The sequence below is a fragment of the Pristiophorus japonicus genome, chromosome 11 (genome assembly GCF_044704955.1).
Source record: "Pristiophorus japonicus isolate sPriJap1 chromosome 11, sPriJap1.hap1, whole genome shotgun sequence".
Taxonomy (NCBI): Eukaryota; Metazoa; Chordata; class Chondrichthyes; family Pristiophoridae; genus Pristiophorus; species Pristiophorus japonicus.
The window spans coordinates 62,637,782-62,655,940 of record NC_091987.1 but is presented as its reverse complement, the minus strand read 5'-3'; positions in this window follow the sequence as shown (position 1 = coordinate 62,655,940).

Below are 18,159 nucleotides of genomic sequence, written 5' to 3'. Positions count from 1 at the left end.
CGTCAGTGGCCGGACACGCCCCCTTTTAAAAAAAATTTCTGTTCCAAAGTGAAACTGTTCTACCTGACTAGAACTGGAGGAAACTAAATGTGGAGAATTCCGATTTCTAAGATACTCCGTTCTACACCAGTTGCTCCTAAAAATCAGGAGCAAATCATGTGGAAACTTGGGGCCTATGAAACAAAACTCCAAGCACTGAGAATTTAAAAAAAAATTGTAATTTGTATTTTTCGGGAGCAGAGCTGTTTTGCGGTTCCCATTGTTTGGATAGATTTCAAAGAAACTGCTGTCACACTGGTACAAAAGCAAAAGCAGTGGATGCTCAAAATCTGAAATAAAAACAGAAAATGCTGGAAATACTCAGCATGTCAGGCAGCATCTGTGGAGAGAGAAACAGAGTTGACCTTTCATCCGAGCTGAAAAAAGTTAAAAATATAACAGGTTTTAAGCAAGTCCAAAGGCAGGGAAGGGGATGGAGTGAAGAACAAAAGTGAAAATTTGTGATAGGATGGAAGGCTGGAGATAGTAAAAGACAAAAGAGATGATGGTACGATGCAAATCGAAATGTTAATGGGACAAGTCACACTGATATGTTGCCTTCATGTTGGCCCTTGTAAGCAGCTGAGAATGTGCAGGAAAATATTGTTTCTATTATCATCTGCTTCTTTATTAATAAAGTTTACAGCAAAAATATTTCTTTTATATGCAATCTGATGTGATGCCTATAAACCTTGAACATGAAATTTTCCATCAGAAAAAAAAGTGTCAGAAATCCAAATTTCCTAGCGGTGAGGCTTGTCCCAAAACCCCCTTAGGAAATAAATGTTTCACTACCAGAACTCATTTCCCCTTTCAAATATTTCTAAATCAACCACTGCAAAAATGACACTTTTGTGAACTTTAGGTTGTTTTTACTCTATTAATACAATTAATTAAATATTGGGTTTAGCTCCAGCCTAAGTTATGACAAGGTCATGTTTCGGATGAGACATTAAACCAAGATCCCATCTGCACTCTCAAGGTGGATGGATAGCACTATTTCGAAGATGAGCAAGGGAGATAACCCTGGTGTCCTGGCCACTATTTATCCCTCATTCAACATCATTAAAACAGATTACCTGGTCATTATCATTGTGCTGTTTATGGGAGCTTGCTGTGTGCAAATTGGCTGCCGCATTTCCTACATTATAACAGTGACTTCAATTCAAAAGGACTTCATTGGCTGTAAAGCATTTTGGGACGTCCTGAGGTCGTGAAAGGTGCTATATAAATGCAAGTCTTTCTTTCTTGCAATATCATTGTAAGTACATGTAATTATTTTCATATATCATAGGTGAGCCATTGGGTTTCAGTTTTCACAGGTAAAATAAATGAAATGAGGGATGTGATCCCCAACACCAATAATAATCTTGAAATCCAATGTAATAAAAAAGAATTTAGCTTATTCAGTGGCCTTGGTCAGAGATCTTTATTCAGGTTGTTTTTCAGTTTTTGAGTTATCAGCCTTTGAAGGTGTTTTGTCAGTTACTCTTAATTTTGTAGATTGGCATTTGTGATTTTGTATCTTGTACACAGGTAGTAATTATTGTGTTCCTAACACAGATGAGACTGCACACAGGGAGGTTAAAGTAACAATGACCTCAGTCTTTATTAAGACACTCCAGAGTGAGGAACAGGCCTTAGGGGCCGGCTTATATACAGTGCTCCCAAGGGATGCTGGGATCCCTTGGGACTTCAAGGGATGCGCGCCCTGGTGGCGGAACATGGAAGTGCATGCTTTACAGATACACATCACTCCCCCGCAAAATCAAAGTGAAAACTATTTTCAAGGTGAGGCGGTCGGGAGCCTTTCTTTCCCTGGTGGACCACCTCGGTACAAATGTCAGTTCGGGTGTGTTGGCTGTGCCCTCACTGGGCTGGCGTGTTGTTGGCCCTGCAGGGCTGCTGGGTGAGCCTGGCCTTGCTGGGCTGTTGGCATGATGGGTTCGATTTCCTGGACCGGGGTGGTGTCGTTGATCCTTTGGGTGTGTGTTGTGGGCTCGAAAAAGGTGGTGTCTGCTGTGGGTTGTTCAGGGCAGTCTGTGAACCGCAGCCTCGTTTGGTTCAGGTGCTTTCTGCAAATTTGTCCATTGTCTAGTTTGCCTACAAACACCCAACTCCCTTCTTTAGCTATCACCATGCCCGCGATCCACTTGGGACCATGTCCATAGCTTAGTACATACACAGGGTAATTTAGATCAATTTCCCGTGACACAGTGGCGTGACCATCGTTTACATTTTGTTGCTGCTGCCTGCTCTCTACCTGATCATGCAGGTTGGGGTGAACCAGTGAGAGTCTGATTTTAAGTGTCCTTTTCGTGAGTAACTCAGCCAGGGGGCACCCCTGTCAGCGAGTGGGGTCTCGTGCGGTAGCTGAGCAGTACTCGGGACAGGCGGGTTTGGAGTGAGCCTTCTGTGACTCGTTTGAGGTTCTGTTTTATTGTTTGTACTGCCCACTCTGCCTGTCCATTGGAGGCTGGTTTAAACGGGGCCAAGGTGACATGTTTGATCCCATTGGGGGTCATGAATTCTTTAAATTCGGCACTGGTAAAACATGGCCCGTTGTCACTGACCAGTATGCCAGGCAGGCCGTGGGTGGCAAACATGACCCTCAGGCTTTCAATGCTGGTGATGGCGGTGCTTCCCGACATTATTTCACATTCAATCCATTTTGAAAAAGCATCCACCACCACCAGGAACATTTTACCGAGGAACGGGCCCGCATAGTCGACATGGATCCTCGACCATGGTCTAGAGGGCCAGGACCACAAACTTAGTGGTGCCTCTCTGGGCGCGTTGCTCAACTGAACACACACGCTGCATTGCCGTACACAGGACTCTAAATCAGAATCGATACCGGGCCACCACATGTGGGATCTGGCTATTGCTTTCATCATTACCATACCCGGGTGTGTGCTGTGGAGATCCGAGATGAACGTCTCCCTGCCCTTTTTGGGTAGCACTACGCGATTACCCCACAACAGGCAGTCTGCCTGAATGGACAGCTCGTCCTTTCGCCGCTGGAATGGCTTGATTTGCTCTTGCATTTCAATGGGGATGCTGGCCCAGCTCCCATGCAGTACACAGTTTTTTTTACTAGGGACAGCAAAGGATCTTGGCGGGTCCAAGTCCTAATCTATTGGGCCGTGACAGGTGATTTATCATTTTCAAATGCTTCCATGACCATCAACAAGTCTGCGGGCTGCACGACCATCAACAAGTTTGCAGACTGCGCCATTTCCACCCCCGTGGTGGGCAATGGTAGCCGACCGAGTGCATCCGCACAGTTCTTGGTGCCTGGCCTGTGGCGGACAGTATAGTTATATGCTGATAGCGCGAGTGCCCACCTTTGTGTGCGGGCTGAGGCATAAGTATTTATCCCCTTGTTTTCAGCGAACAGGGATATGAGGGGCTTGTGATCGGTTTCCAGCTCAAATTTGAGGCCAAACAGGTACTGATGCATTTTCTTTACCCCGAACACACACGCTAATGCCTCTTTCTCAATCATGCTGTAGGCCCTCTTGGCCTTAGACAAGCTCCTGGAGGCATAGGCGACAGGTTGCAACTTCCCCGCAACGTTAGCTTGTTCTTATACACACATGACTCCGTACGACGACGCATCACATGCCAGCACAAGTCTTTTACACGGGTTATACAATACAAGCAGCTTGTTGGAGCATAAAATGTTTCTGGCTTTCTCAAAAGCAATTATTTGGTTTTTTTTCCATACTCTGTTCTCACCTGAGTAGTAATCTCAGGATTGCTACCAGTGCCACGTGCTAGTCAGAGTAGGAATCGCAGGATAGCTCAGATGAATACGTGGCTTGAGCAGTGGTGCAGCAGGGAGGGATTCAAATTCCTGGGGCATTGGAACCGGTTCTGGGGAAGGTGGAACCAGTACAAACTGGACGGTCTGCACCTGGGCAGGACTGGAACCAATGTCCAAGGTGGAGTGTTTGCTAGTGCTGTTGGGGAGGAGTTAAACTAATATGGCAGGGGGATGGGAACCAATGCAGGGAGACAGAGGGAAACAAAAAGGAGACAAAAGCAAAAGACAGAAAGGAGATGAGTAAAAGTGGAGGGCAGAGAAACCCAAGACAAAAAACAAAAAGGGCCACTGAATATAAAGGGGCTGCAGGAGGGGTCAAAAGTAAAACTCATGGTTTAAAAACTAGTATTAAAACACTCTACCTAAACGCACGCAGCATTCGAAATAAAGTAAATGAGTTGACGGCACAAATCATTACAAATGGGTATGCTTTGGTGGCCGTTACAGAAACGTGGTTGCAGGGTGGCCAAGACTGGGAATTAAACATACAGGGGTATCTGACAATTTGGAAAGATAGACAAGAAGGGAAAGGAGGTGGGGTAGCTCTGTTAATAAAGGATGATATCAGGGCAGTTGTGAGAGACGATATTGGCTCTAATGAACAACATGTTGAATCATTGTGGGTGGAGATTAGAGATAGTAAGGGGAAAAAGTCACTGGTGGGAGTAGTTTATAGGCCCCCAAATAATAACTTCACGGTGGGGCGGACAATAATCAAGGGAATAATGGAGGCATGTGAAAAAGGAACGGCAGTAATCATGGGGGATTTTAACCTACATATGGATCGGTCAAATCAAATCGCACGGGATAGCCTGGAGGTGGAATTCATAGAATGCATACGGGATTGTTTCTTAGAACAGTATGTTACAGAACCTACAAGGGAGCAAGCTATCTTAGATCTGGTCCTGTGTAATGAGACAGGAATAATAAACGATCTCCAAGTAAAAGATCCTCTCGGAATGAGTGATCACAGTATGGTTGAATTTGTAATACAGATTGAGGGTGAGGAAGTAGTGTCTCAAACGAGTGTACTATGCTTAAACAAAGGGGACTACAGTGGGATGAGGGCAGAGTTGGCTAAAGTAGACTGGAAACACAGACTAAACGGTGGCACAATTGAGGAACAGTGGAGGACTTTTAAGGAGCTCTTTCATAGTGCTCAACAAAAATATATTCCAGTGAAAAAGAAGGACGGTAAGAAAAGGGATAACCAGCCGTGGATAACCAAGGAAATAACGGAGAGTATCAAATTAAAAACCAATGCGTATAAGGTGGCCAAGGTTAGTGGGAAAATAGAAGATTGGGAAAATTTTAAATGACAGCAAAGAATGACTAAGAAAGCAATAAAGAAAGGAAAGATAGATTACGAAGGTAAACTTGTGCAAAACATAAAAACGGATAGTAAAAGCTTTTACAGATATATAAAATGGAAAAGAGTGACTAAAGTAAATGTTGGTCCCTTAGAAGATGAAAAGGGGGATTTAATAATGGGAAATGTGGAAATGGCTGAGACCTTAAACAATTATTTTGCTTCAGTCTTCACAGTGGAAGACATAAAAACCATGCCAAAAATGGCTGGTCACAGGAATGTGGGAAGGGAGGACCTTGAGACAATCACTATCACTAGGGAGGTAGTGCTGGACAGGCTAATGGGACTCAAGGTAGACAACTCCCCTGGTCCTGATGAAATGCATCCCAGGGTATTAAAAGAGATGGCGGAAGTTATAGCAGATGCATTCGTTATAATCTACCAAAATTCTCTGGACTCTGGGGAGGTACCAGCGGATTGGAAAGCAGCTAATGTAACGCCTCTGTTTAAAAAAGGGGGCAGACAAAAGGCAGGTAACTATAGGCCAGTTAGTTTAACATCTGTAGTGGGGAAAATGCTTGAAACTATCATTAAGGAAGAAATAGCGGGAAATCTAGACAGGAATAATGCAATCAAGCAGACGCAGCATGGATTCATGAAGGGGAAATCATGTTTAACTAATTTACTGGAATTCTTTGAGGATATAATGAGCATGGTGGATAGAGCTGTACCGATGGATGTGGTGTATTTAGATTTCTAAAAGGCATTCGATAAGATGCCACACAAAAGGTTACTGCAGAAGATAAAGGTACGTGAAGTCAGAGGAAATGTATTAGCATGGATAGAGAATTGGCTGGCTAACAGAAAGTAGAGAGTCGGGATAAATGGGTCCTTTTCGGGTTGGAAATCGGTGGTTAGTGTTGTGCCACAGGGATCGGTGCTGGGACCACAACTGTTTACAATATACATAGATGACCTGGAAGAGGGGACAGAGTGTAGTGTAACAAAATTTGCAGATGACACAAAGATTAGTGGGAAAGCAGGTTGTGTAGAGGACACAGAGAGGCTGCAAAGAGATTTAGATAGGTTAAGCGAATGGGCTAAGGTTGGGCAGATGGAATACAATGTCGGAAAGTGTGAGGTCATCCACCTTGGGAAAAAAACAGTAAAAGGGAATATTATTTGAATGGGGAGAAATTACAACATGCTGCGGTGCAGAGGGACCTGGGGGTCCTTGTGCATGAGTCCCAAAAAGTTAGTTTGCAGGTGCAGCAGGTAATCAGGAAGGCGAATGGAATGTTGGCCTTCATTGTGAGAGGGATGGAGTACAAAAGCAGGGAGGTCCTTCTGCAACTGTATAGGGTATTGGTGAGGCCGCACCTGGAGTACTGCGTGCAGTTTTGGTCACCTTACTTAAGGAAGGATATACTAGCTTTGGAGGGGGTACAGAGACGATTCACTAGGCTGATTCCGGAGATGAGGGGGTTGCCTTATGATAATAGATTGAGTAGACTGGGTCTTTACTCGTTGGAGTTCAGAAGGATGAGGGGTGATCTTATCGAAACATTTAAAATAATGAAAGGGATAGACAAGATAGAGGCAGAGAGGTTGTTTCCACTGGTCGGGGAGACTAGAACTAGGGGGCACAGCCTCAAAATACGGGGGAGCCAATTTAAAACCGAGTTGAGAAGGAATTTCTTTTCCCAGAGGGTTGTGAATCTGTGGAATTCTCTGCCCAAGGAAGCAGTTGAGGCTAGCTCATTGAATGTATTCAAGTCACAGATAGATACATTTTTAACGAATAAGGGAATTAAGGGTTATGGGGAGCAGGCGGGTAAGTGGAGCTGAGTCCATGGCCAGATCAGCCATGATCTTGTTGAATGGCGGAGCAGGCTCGAAGGGCTAGATGGCCTACTCCTGTTCCTAATTCTTATGTTCTTATGTTCTTATGCTTACGCAATAACACATTTAGGGGCGCTAAGAGGGTGCTTAACCCCGGTAGGAACTTACCAAAATAGTTGAAGAGTCCCTGGAACGACCGCAGCTCCATGATGTTCTGTGGCCTGGGCGCGTTCCTGATAGCCTCCGTCTTGGTGTCTGTGGGCCGAATGCCATCCGCCGCAATCTTTCTCCCCAAAAACTCCACTTCTGTTGCCATGAAGACGCATTTTGACCTCTTCAGCCGCAGCCCTACGCGATCCAGTCGCTGGAGGACCTCCTCCAGGTTTTGTAGGTTCTCAACGCTGTACCGACCCGTGACCAATATGTCGTCCTGAAAAATCACCATACGTGGTACCAACTTGAGTAGGCTTTCCATGTTTCTCTGGAAGATCGCTGCAGCTGACCGAATTCCAATGGGCATCTGTTGTAGATGAACAGTCCCTTGTGCGTATTGATGCAGTTGAGGCCCTTCGAATACTCCTCCAGCTCCTGCGTTATGTAGGCCGAATTCAGGTCGAGCTTGGTGAACGTCATGCCTCCTGCCAGCGTCGCAAATAGGTCGTCTGCCTTAGGTAGCGGGTATTGGTCCTGTAGCGAGAAATGATTAATAGTTACTTTTTAATCGCCGCAAATCCTGACCGTGCCATCAGTTTTGAATACTGGAACAATCGGGCTGGGCCACTCGCTGAGTTCCACTGGGGAGATGATGCCCTCGCGTTGCAGCCTGTCCAGCTCGATTTCCACTCTCTCCCTCATCATGTGACGTACCGCTCGCGCCTTGTCGTGGATGGGTCGTGCCTCTGGGACCAAGTGGATCTGCACCTTCGCCCCGGAAAAATTTCCAATGCCTGGCTCAAAAAGGGAAGGAAATTTGTTAAGAACCTGGGTACATGAGGCCTCATCGACATGTGATAGCACTCGGATGTCATCCCAGTTCCAGCGGATTTTGCCCAGCCAGCTCCTTCCAAGCAGTGTGGGGCCATCGCCCGGGACAATCCAGAGTGGCAGTTCGTGCACCGTGCCCTCGTAGGTAATCTTGACCATGGCGCTGCCCAGGACAATGATAAGCTCTTTGGTGTATGTTCTTAGTTTCGTGTGGATGGAGCTCAGGGCTGGTCTGAGTGCCTTGTTGCACCACAGTCTCTCAAACATCTTGGATTGGCTAGCACCAGTTCCATGGCTACGGGTAAGCCATTCAATTTTGCATTTAGCATTATAGGTGGACATTTTATCGAAAATGTGTGCACCCGTATAGTTCAGCATCTGCCTCCTTTCTCTGAATCTCGAAATTGCTTTGATCCACCATGAACCGATCTTCCTCTGCCACGTGGTGGTTAGCAGGTTTTGCAGAGCTTGCAGCTCGTCTGCAAGCTCGTTGGAGGTGCCCCATTGTTCCACAGCTCTTGCAAACATACCCTTTGAGGCGGCATGAATAGACTGAATGGAAGCCTCCACAACGCCAACAAGGTGTGAATTGCCTTGCATTCATCCTTTGTTACGGACTCTGAGTCATCTGGGTCACCTGAGGCCTGCTGGCAGTTGCAGACTTGTGGTTTCTGCCCATTACATTTCTGCTCGCAAACACAGTTCCAGTTAATTTATGAACATTGCTCGCACTTGTGTGCTGAGAGATTTGTTTGGTGTTATCACTGATGGACATAAACGCCTGTGCTATCGCAATGGCCTTGCTGAGGGTCGGTGTCTCTACAGTCAAAAGTTTTCGTAGGATGGTCTCGTGGCCAGTGCCCAGTACAAAAAGGTCTCTGAGCATTTGCTCCAGGTAGCCATCAAACTCACATTGTCCTGCAAGTCGCCTTAGCTCGGCGACGTAGCTCGCCACTTCCTGTCCTTCAGATCACTGGCACGTGTAGAACCGATACTTCGCCATCAGCACGCTCTCCCTCTGGTTAAGATGCTCCCGAACCCGTGACAAAGCTCCTCATACAACTTATCTGTGGGTTTCACCGGAGCCAGAAGATTCTTCATGAGGCTGTAGGTTGGTGCCCCGCAGACCGTGAGTAGGACCGCTCTCCTTTATGCAGCGCTTCCTTCACCGTCCAGCTCATTGGCTACAAAGTACTGGTCTAGCCGTTCAACATAGGCTTCCCAGTCCTCACCCTCTGAGAACTTCTCCAGGATGCCCACAGCTTGCTGCATTTTGCGTTGGATTCGTATACTTGTCGCCAGTTATTGTGTTCCTAACACAGATGAGACTGCACACAGGGAGGTTAAAGTGACAGTGACCTCTGTCTTTAATAAGACACTCCAGAGTGAGGAACAGGCCTTAGGGGCCGGCTTATATACAGTGCTCCAAAGGGATGCTGGGATCCCTTGGGACTGCAGGGGATGCGCTCCCTGGTGGCGAAACATGGGAGTGCATGCTTTACAGAAACACAACAGTAACAATACATTACATTTGAAAATTGCTGCAACAAATGGATAGAGTTTTGTAAGGTAAGGGTAGGTAAGGGTATCAAAGGATATGGGGAAAAGGCAGGTAAATGGAGTTGAAGTACACATCAGCCATGATCTATCAGAAAGATGGAACAGGCTCGAGGAGCTCAATAGCCTACTATTCCTAAGTTATTAACCATCAGTTAAACATTGAAACTGTTGTCTTTGGCCCCCGCTAAAAATCCAAGGTAAATTACAAGCGCACTTGGCTGAACTGTCAGAGTCCAGATGGCCGCGCCTATGGGAATAATAGGCTGCTTGGGTGAGTTCCATTGTGACCATGAGACTTTTGGAGCGTATGTGGAGTGGCTAGATATATTTTTCACTGCAAATAGTATTATCAAAGTCCCCAATAATGAAAACCATAACCGGGTGGTGTTGTAAAGAAAATAGACTATTTTCTTGACTGAAGCAGGCCCTGAGGTGTATGAAACCCTGCAAAATGTGCTTCTTCCTGTCGAGCCAAAGGACATGTCACTGAAGGAGACAGCACTACAGTCCTGAGCCCCTTGAAATTGCTGAAAGTTATCGTTTTTGAACATAAAATCAGTTGAATGATGAATGTATCAATGAGTACAATGTAGCTTTAAAAAAGCTATCCATTCACTGTCATTTTGGAAACTTTGAGGACCGAGCATTGCGTGACCACTTCATTTGTGGGATGAAAAATGAAGGAATCAGAAGAAAATTGTTGACAACCCCTAACTTGACTTTTGATTTAGCTTGTCAGACTACTATGTCGATGGATATGACCGATCAATACTCCTGAGAATTTAGTGCCATTTCCAGCCATCAGACAACCAAGGTGAATCACCTACAGGTTAAAAGTAAAAGGCAGTTGGGCCCCAAGGCCTCATCAACTGGCCAAGGGAACAGCGCATTGAAGTCGTGCTGTCAGTGTCTTGGACAACACATTGCTCAAAGCTGTTCATATGTGAAGGCAGAGTGTTTCTTCTGCAAGAAAACTGGGCATCTTGCGAAGGCATGCTGACTGAAGAATAAACCGATATTCAATGACAGAAGTAGCAATCGTCAGAGACTACATAGCATTGAAGAGAAGCAACAGGACAAGGAGGTTTTGGAGATACATGTCATCAGGAGCACAAGGGTACCTAACAGCGATTCACAAAGTACTGTCATCCAAGTAGACTTTGCAGGACCAAGGATACCCATGGAATCAACACGGGTGCATCCGTGAGCGTAGTACCAGAATCACTATGTCTCAACAAGTTGAGTGATTTTTAGATGGAGAAGTTGAAGATAGGCTATTCAGCAGAACAAATCCCTGTGGTAGGGCTTATCACCGTACCGTTGAAATATAAAGATCAGTTTCAGAGCTTGCCTCTCTTAGTAGTGTGAGGAGACAAGCCGACCTTCATAGGTACAAATTGGCTGGGATCACTGAAGCTGGATTGGAATTAGATTTTTTGCGTTGAAACAAAATTTACATCAAAAGACGACATAGAAAATAGGTGCAGGAGTAGGCCATTTGGCCCTTCGAGCCTGCACCGCCATTCAACAAGATCATGGCTGATCATTCCTTCAGTACCCCTTTCCTGCTTTTTCTCCATATCCCTTGATCCCCTTAGCCGTAAGGGCCATATCTATCTCCCTCTTTAATATATCCAATGAACTGGCATCAAAAACTCTCTGCGGCAGGGAATTCCACAGGTTAGCAACTCTCTGAGTGAAGAAGTTTCTCCTCATCTCAGTTCTAAATGGCCTACCCCTTATCCTAAGACTGTGTCCCCTGGTTCTGGACTTCCCCAACATCGGGAACATTCTTCCAGCATCTAACTTATCAAGTCCCGTCAGAATCTTATACGTTTCTATGAGATCCCCTCTCATCCTTCTAAACTCCAGTGAATAAAGGCCCAGTTGATCCAGTCTCTCCTCATACGACAGTCCAGCCATCCCTGGAATCAGTCTGGTGAACATTCGCTGCACTCCCTCAATAGCAAGAACATCCTTCCTCAGATTAGGAGACCAAAACTGAACGCAATATTCCAAGTGAGGCCTCACTAATACCCTGTACAACTGCAGTAAGACCTCCCTGCTCCTATATTCAAATCCCCTAGCTATGAAGGCCAACATACCATTTGGCTTCTTCACTGCCTGCTGTACCTGCATGCCCACTTTCAGTGAGTGATGAACCATGACACCCAGGTCTCGTTGCACCTCCCCTATTCCTAATCTGCCGCCATTCAGATAAAAATCTGCCTTTGTGTTTTTGCCCCCAAAATGGATAACCTCACATTTATCCACATTATACTGCATCTGCCATGCATTTGCCCACTCACCTAACCTATCCAAGTCACCCTGCAGCCTCCGAGCATCCTCTTCACAGCCCACACTGCCAGCAAGTTTAGTGTCATCCGCAAACTTGGAGATATTACACTCAATTCCTTTATCTAAATCATTAATGTACATTGTAAAGAGCTGGGGTCCCAGCACTGAGCCCTGCGGCACTCCACTTGTCACTGCCTGCCATTCTGAAAAGGACCCGTTTATCCCGATTCTCTGCTTCCTCTCTGCCAACCAGTTCTTCATCCACGTCAGTACATTACCCCAATACCATGCGCTCTGATCTTGCACACCAATCTCTTGTGCGGGACCTTGTCATAAGCCTTTTGAAAGTCCAAATACACCACATCCACTGGTTCTCTCTTGTCCGCTCTGCTAGTTACATCCTCAAAAAATTCCAGAAGATTCGTCAAGCATGATTTCCTTTTCATAAATCCATGCTGACTTGGTCCGATCCTGTCATTGCTTTCCAAATGCGTTGCTATTTCATCCTTAATGATTGATTCCAACATTTTCCCCACCACTGATGTCAGGCTAACCGGTCTATAATTACCCGTTTTCTCTCTCCCTCGTTTTTTAAAAGTGGTGTTACATTAGCTACCCTCCAGTCCATAGGAACTGATCCAGAGCGGATAGACTGTTGGAAAATGATCACCAATGCATCCACTATTTCTAGGGCCACTTTCTTAAGTACTCTGGGATGCAGACTATCAGGCCCTGGGGATTTTTCGGTCTTCAATCCCATCAATTTCCCTAACACAATTTCCTGCCTAATACGGATATTCTTCAGTTCCTCCTTCTCACTAGACCCACTGTCCCCTAGTACATTCGGAAGGTTATTTGTGTCTTCCTTCGTGAAGACAGAACCAAAGTATTGGTTCAATTGGTCTGGCATTTCTTTGTTCCCCATTATAAATTCACTTGAACCCGACAGCAAGGGACCTACATTTGTCTTCACTAATCTTTTTCTCTTCACATAGAAACATAGAAAATAGGTGCAGGAGTAGGCCATTCGGCCCTTCGAGCCTGCACCGCCATTCAATGAGTTCATGGCTGAACATGCAACCTCAGTACCCCATTCCTGCTTTCTCGCCATACCCCTTGATCCCCCTAGTAGTAAGGACTACATCTAACTCCTTTTTGAATATATTTAGTGAATTGGCCTCAACAACTTTCTGTGGTAGAGAATTCCACAGGTTCACCACTCTCTGGGTGAAGAAGTTTCTCCTCATCTCGGTCCTAAATGGCTTACCCCTTATCCTTAGACTGTGACCTCTGGTTCTGAACTTCCCCAACATTGGGAACATTCTTCCTGCATCGAACCTGTCTAAACCCGTCAGAATTTTAAACGTTTCTATGAGATCCCCTCTCATTCTTCTGAACTCCAGTGACTACAAGCCCAGTTGATCCAGTCTTTCTTGATAGGTCAGTCCCGCCATCCCAGGAATCAGTCTGGTGAACCTTCGCTGCACTCCCTCAATAGCAAGAATGTCCTTCCTCAAGTTAGGAGACCAAAACTGTACACAATACTCCAGGTGTGGCCTCACCAAGGCCCTGTACAACTGTAGTAACACCTCCCTGTCCCTGTACTCAAATCCCCTCGCTATGAAGGCCAACATGCCATTGGCTTTCTTAACCGCCTACTGTACCTGCATGCCAACCTTCAATGACTGATGTACCATGACACCCAGGTCTCGTTGCACCTCCCCTTTTCCTAATCTATCACCATTCAGATAATAGTCTGTCTCTCTGTTTTTACCACCAAAGTGGATAACCTCACATTTATCCACATTATATTTCATCTGCCATGCATCTGCCCACTCACCTAACCTATCCAAGTCACTCTGCAGCCTAATAGCATCCTCCTCGCAGCTCACACTGCCACCCAACTTAGTGTCATCCGCAAATTTGGAGATACTACATTTAATCCCCTTGGCCAAATCATTAATGTACAATGTACATATTTATAGAAGCTTTTGCAGTCAGTTTTTATGTTCGCTGCTAGCTTCCTCCCGTACTCTATTTTCCCCTTCTTAATTAAACCCTTAGTCCTCCTGTATTAAATTCTAAATTTCTCCCAGTCCTCAGGTTTGTTGCTTTTTTTAGCCAATTTATATGCCTCTTCCTTGGCTTTAACACTATCCTTAATTTCCCTTGTTAGCCATGGCTGAGCCACCTTCCCCGTTTTATTTTTACTCCAGACAGGGATGTACAATTGCTGAAGTTCATCCACGTGATCTTTAAATGTTTGCCATTGCTTATCCACCGTCAACCCTTTAAGTATTCTTTGCCAGTCTATTCTAGCCAATTCACACCTCATACCGTCGAAGTTACCTTTCCTTAAGTTCAGGAACCTAGTTTCCAAATTAACTTTGTCACTCTCCATCTTAATGAATAATTCTACCATATTATGGTCACTCTTCTCCAAGGGGCCTCGCACAACAAGATTGCTAATTAGTCCCTTCTCATTGCAGATCACCCAGTCTAGGATGGCCAGCTCTCTGGTTGGTTCCTCGACATATTGGTCTTGAAATCCATCCCTAATACACTCCAGGAAATCCTCCTCCACCGCATTGCTACCAGTTAGGTTAGTCCAATCAATATGTAGATTAAAGTTGTCCATGATTACTGCTGTACCTTTATTGCACGCATCTCTTATTTCTTCTTTGATGCGGTCCCCAACCTCACTACTACTATTTGGTGGCCTGTACACAACTCCCACTAGCGTTTTCTACCCTTTGGTATTCCGTAGCTTCACCCACACCGATTCCACATCATCCAAGCTAATGTCCTTCCTTACAATTGCATTAATTTCCTCTTTAACCATCCCACTTCCTTTTCCTTTCTGTCTATCCTTCCTAAATGCTGAATACTCCTGGATGTTGAGTTCCCAGCCTTAGTTACCCTGGAGCCATGTCTCCGTGATGCCAATCACATCGTATCCGTTAACTGCTATCTGCGCAGTTGATTCATCCACCTTATTCCGAATACTCCTCGCATTGAGGCACAGAGCCTTCAGGCTTGTCTTTTTAACACACTTTTCCCCGTTAGAATTTTGCTGTAATGTGGCCCTTTTTGTTTTTTGCCTTAGGTTTCTCTGCCCACCACTTTTACTATTCTCCTTTCTATCTTTTGCTTCTGACTCCATTTATTTCCCTCTGTCTCCCTGCATAGGTTCCCATCCCCCTGATATATTAATTTAACTCCTCCCCAACAGCACTAGCAAACACCCCCGCTAGGACATTGTTTCCAGTCCTGCCCAGGTGCAGACCGTCCGGCTTGTACTGGTCCCACCTCCCCCAGAACCGGTTCCAATGCCCCAGGAATTTGAATCCCTCCCTTCTGCACCACTGCTCAAGCCACGTATTCATCTGAGCTATCCTGCGATTGCTACTCTGACTAGCACGTTGCACTGGTAGCAATCCTGAGATTACTACTTTTGAGGTCCTACTTTTTAATTTAACTCCTAGCTCCCTAAATTCGTCTCGTCGGACCTCATCCCATTTCTGACCTATATCGTTGGTACCTAAATGTACCACGACAACTGGCTGTTCACCCTCCCTTTTCAGATTGCGCTGCACCCGCTCCGAGACATCCTTGAACCTTGCACCAGGGAGGCAACATATCATCCTGGAGTCTCGGTTGCGGCTGCAGAAACACCTATCTATTCACCTTACAATTGAATCCCCTATCACTATCACTCTTTTTCCTGCCCTCCTGTGCAGCAGGGCCACCCACAGTGCCGTGAACTTGGCTGCTGCTGCTCTCCCCTGATGAGTCATCCCCCGCAACAGTACCCAAAGCGGTGTATCTGTTTTGCAGGGGGTTGACCACAGGGGACCCCTGCACTACCTTCCTTGCACTGCTCTTCCTGTTGGTTTTCCATTCACTATCTGGCTGTGTACCCTTTGCCTGCGGTAAGACCAACTTGCTAAACATGGTATTCACGTCATTCACAGCATCATGGATGCTCCAGAGTGAATCCACCCGCAGCTCCAGTGCCGCAATGCGGTCCATCAGGAGCTGCAGGTGGATACACTTCTCGCACACGTAGTCGTCAGGGACACCGGAAGCGTCCCTGACTTCCCACATAATACAGGAGGAGCATAACACGTGTCCGAGCTCTCCTGCCATGACTTATCCTTAGATTAACCTAATTGGGCAACAACAATGCTAAAGGTTACTTACTGATAAAGAAAAGCAAAAGAAAAACTACTTACCAATCAGCAGCCAATCACTTACCCCCTTGGCTGTGACATCACCTTTCGACTTCTCTCTACTTCTTTTTTGCCTTTCTGCTGCAGCTGCACAAGCTCGCCTCTCCTACGCTGCTGGTGGGCCTTTTGTAGGCCGCTCGCCTGGCGCTCCGCCTCCGACGTCATCAAGCAGTATCTGGAAGTGTTCCGCGAAACAGGCAGCCTGATCCAAGGCTTTAAGGCGAGTATCAGAGTACAGAAGGACACTAGACCAGTTTACTACAAGCCACAATTCGTAGCATACGCACTCAAGGAGAAAGTTGAGGAAGAACTCAAAAGACTAGAAACTGAGAACATTATCTCTAAGGTAGATCTAAGTAATGTTGATGAAAGTAATGCTGATGCTATGTCTGGGTTGCCATCCCCATCACAAGTTACACCCAATTGAGCAGTTTCATACATTGATGAACTGCCAGTCACAGCTGAAGAGATTGGTAGAGCAACCAAATGTGACCCAGTTATGTCGAAGATGTATGATTACATAGAAAATGGCTGGCCAAACCAGGTATCAGAGAAAGATATACATCCATACTTTGTTCGTAGGAATGAATTGTCTGTGGATAAAGATTGTATCATGTGGGGTGCAAGAGTAGTTATTCCAAATAAGTTCAGGTCCAAATTTTTACGAGATTTTCATGACCAGCACCTGGGAATGTGCTTGACCAAGAGTTTTGCACACATTTACTTATGGTGGCCAGGTTTAGATAAAGATAAGAGAACATTGTTAGTCAATGTACAACATGTCAATCGGTAAGCAAGAAACCACCATCAGTACCATTACAGCCATGAAAATGGCCTCCCAGGGTATGGTAAAGATTATGTGTCGATTTTACTGAGCTAGAAGGACAACAATTGTTCATTGTGATTGGTAGCCATTCGAAATGGGTAGAGGTGTTTCCAATGTGGAAAATAACCAGTAAAACACTAGACAATTTGCGAAGATTGTATTCTTCATATGGCCTCCCAAAAGAAATTGTGTCTGATAATGGGACACAATTTTGTTCAGAAATGGTGAAATGGTGTGAAACATACCAAAGTTCTACTGTACCACCCTGCTTCAAATGGTGCAGCAGAGCGCACTGTACAAATTATAAAACGTGCCCTCATCAAACAAATGTTGCATCCAAATCCAAAGAAACAACAGTTGTTATTGGACCATAAATTGCCAAATTTTCTAATTGCTTATCGTAATACTCCTCATACAACTACTGGTAGAACACTAGCTGAGCTGTTTCTTAAACAACAGTCATGAACCAGTTCTCATTGTTAAAGCCAAACCTGGCACAGTCAATAGAGGAGAAACAATTAAGACAGAAAGAGAATCATGATAGAGGTAAAGAGAGAGAAGTGTGAAATTGAATCAGAAGGTTAGAGTGAATAACCATCACCATAAATGGTTAAAGTGGTTACCAGGAAGAGTAGTGAAGATATGTGGTTCTCGCACATATTTGGTCAAGATGTTTGCTCATGGACAGGTTAGGTTTGTTCACATTATCATATTTTATCTACAGATGTGGAAGGAGTTGAAAGTTGGATGGTGTGATTATTTCTGATGAGTCAGATCGTCTTGTTACAAGTAGAGTACCAGTAGCAAATCCTACATCAGATGTACTAGAAACAAGTCCAAGAGAAAGTCAGAATTTAAGTCTGAGTCCGAGTCAGGCAGACAAACAGTCTGAAGTTGTAGAGTCCAAATGTAAATCAAGGGTTGCCCTTGGAGAAAGATTCTTCTCAAGATCAGCCTAGAATGAGTCAAAGTTTGACATCAAGTTTGGAAATTTCTGTTCAAGACTGAAGGTATCCTCTTCAAAACAGAAAACCAGTGGTTATGTTTGATTTGTAAATATGGCAAAATAAGTCCATATCTTTTGTTGTGCATAACCATGCAAGTTATGTATGATGATTATTTTGTTATGATTACTTCTTCATTAAGAGGGAGAAGTGTAATATAGAGCTCCACCTCATGGACTACTGTGGTAATGCAACTGCAACTGCAAATACAATAAAAGGGTTGACAAGTTCCTGTA